Here is a 2956-nt window from a genome sequence, read left to right on the forward strand (position 1 = left end):
CCACTACTCCATCTAAGCCACTGAGGAGGGCCAGTTCTGGCACATGCACTTCAGTCAGTCCACTGATTCTGCAGTTCTCCCAATGGTTGGCGTTCTGAGTCCAGTAGTTCCATTGGAGGATGCCCAAAGAAACCTCATCGGAAGTGACCTCAGACCTGAACTCCTGCGTGTGCTTGCCAGTACAGGGTTCAGCTCAGTCTCACCCACATCAACCTATGCACACATTGGAAGTTGCAATTACTGGGTCAGTTCTGTATCTAGCCCTGTCTTCTTTTTCTTTTGAATTGGAAAGTCAGCTTTACACAGATGGAGAGACAGAAAGTAAGAGCCTCCATCTCCCAAGTGGCCACAACTGAGCCGATTTGAGGAGCCCAGTACCTCCTCCAGGTCTCCCATGTGGGTGCACGGTCCCAAGGCTTTGGGCCATCCTCGACTGCTTTCCTGAGCTACAAAGCAGGGAGCTGGATGGAAAGTGGAGCAGCCGGAACACTTCCCTTCCAGTTCCCTGCTTGTGGCATGGGAAAGCAGCAGAGATGGCCCAAATTCTTGGGACCCTGCACCTGTGTGGGAGATCTGGAAGAAGCTCCTGGCTCCTGATCAGCTCAGCTCCAGCCATTGCAGTCACTTGAGGAGTGAACCAGCAGATGAAAGATCTTTCTCTGTTTCTTCTCTCTGTATATGTGCCTTTCAAGAAAAACAAAAAACAAAACAAAACAAAAACCGTAAACAGATTTGCTTACCTTCCAGATCAAAGCAAGCTTTCTCTGATGATGTCACTTTTGCCAGCTGTGCAGCTGATAATGCCAGAACAATATATTTTTTTAAAGATGTGCTTATTATTATTGGAAAGGCCGATATACAGAGAAGAGGAGAGACAGAGAGGAAGATCTTCTGTCTGATGGTTCACTCCCCATGTGGCTGCAATGGCTGGAGCTGAGCCAATCTGAGGCCAGGAGCCAGGAGCTCTTCCAGGTCTCCCACATGAATGCAGGGTTCCAAGGCTTTGGGCTGTCCTCGAATGCATTCCTCAGGCCACAAGCAAGGAGCTGGATGGGAAGCAGGGCCTCTGGGATTAGAACTGTCATCCATATGGGATCCCAGCATGTTCAAGGTGAGGACTTTAACCACTACGCTATCGTGCTGAGCCCAGAACAGTATTTTTTTTTTAAGATTTATTTATTTTAGGACCAGCATGGTGGCCTAGTGGCTAAAGTGCTTGCCTTAAATGCTCCGAGATCCCATATGGGCACCACTTCTAATTCCAGGATAGGAGGCGGGCCTGGTGGGGGTTATTGTGGATCGCTCCAACTAGGCTGAAGCTCCTACTGGTTTATGTGAGGGCCAAGAGTGTGCTGGGCAGAATCAGACTGGACTGCAACACCCATTGGTTCCAGTGGAAGACAGGGCTGGAAACAGAACCAACCCAGCAATTACAACCACAAGCTGATTGGGCAATAGACTGTACCGGGCCCCATACTTGCAAGTACACACAAGAACCTGGTCTGGGTTCCTCAGACAAAGTTTCTTTAGGGATCCCCTCAGTTGAACTGCTGGACTCAAATCCCTAACCATAAAAAGACAAGACAGAACAAATCAATCAACAAACTCAGCCATATGCTGGCAGTGAAAACCAGGGCAAACGCAGACTCTAAGATGGACTATGTCAACCAGTGGATTCTGCAGTGATTTCTTCATGCTTGGAATGGCAAGATTGGCAGCAATTCATAACTGTTGAACTATCAAAACCACTTGAGCAAGACCCTCGGAGCATGCCCCACATCGGGGACCTGGGATGATGGGGGAGACTGGACCGGGCTTCTCCCTTTACCTCCCCCTTCACCCCAGATATAGAAAAAAAATGTGGAAATGACAGTCTTACCCACTTTCCTGTAGACCTTGAACCTTTGTGCCCTAATTAACTATGTAAAGATTGTAAAAAAAAAATCAATCTCTGGAGCTAGGAAAGGAACAAAATGGAAAAATTACAAAACAGAACATCTTGGCAGCTAGTGTTTGGGCAGAGCTAAAGCTGTCACCTGTAAAACCAGCATCCCATATGGACCCAGTTCAAGTCCTGGCTGCTCCACTTGCGATTCAGCTCCCTGATAATGTGCCTGGGAAAGCAGCAAAATATAGCCCAAGTACTTGGGCCATGCACACACAGGGGAGACCAGGAAAAAACTCCTGTCTATGGTTTGGCCTACTCTCAGCAATTGAGACCATCTGAGGAGTTAATCAGGGCATAGAATATCCTGCTGCTTCTCTTTCAAACACATCTTCAAAACAAAACAAAACACCTCCCTATTGCTATTTGTTCACTTAAAAAGCATATCTTTCTTATCCAGTAAAATTACTTTGATACTAGAAATGGAGGCAGCCCATGAATCTGAGTATGAAGAAAGAACATTACATGATCAGATGGTTTCAAAATCACCATGAGCAAATACAGGTTGTTTTTTTTTTTTCTTGGCTACTGAAATGGCTGGCATAGAGAATTACTTTTATTTAAAGTACCAATTCTTCATCAATGTCAGAAAACTGATAAAAACACTGCTAGAAAGACTGGTGCAGCACATCATGATGACACAATCTGTGCAAAAGAGAAGTCTTTTGTTTGGAATCAAGCTGTTGGACTTTTCTGAATTCAATTACTATGCACATTACTTTTTTTTTTTCAACCAACAGTACAAAATTCTAAATTAGCCAAATCAAACTGAATACATCCTAACAGTAAGATGATGGACTGACAATGTCCATGCCTACATTGTCGGGAAACACTTCAGTAACAACATTATGGACTTGTGACTATTCATGAAGGGCATCCATTGTAAAACTAGAGGGGAAATCAATGGGCGGAGGAAGGACCCTGGGGAAGGGCATGGACAACCCCAGAGCCTATAGAATTATATCATAAAACATAAGATTTTTAAATGTAAATAAAATAAAATAAATTAGC

Source organism: Ochotona princeps, chromosome 29 (assembly GCF_030435755.1).
Source record: "Ochotona princeps isolate mOchPri1 chromosome 29, mOchPri1.hap1, whole genome shotgun sequence".
Classification (NCBI taxonomy): Eukaryota; Metazoa; Chordata; class Mammalia; order Lagomorpha; family Ochotonidae; genus Ochotona; species Ochotona princeps.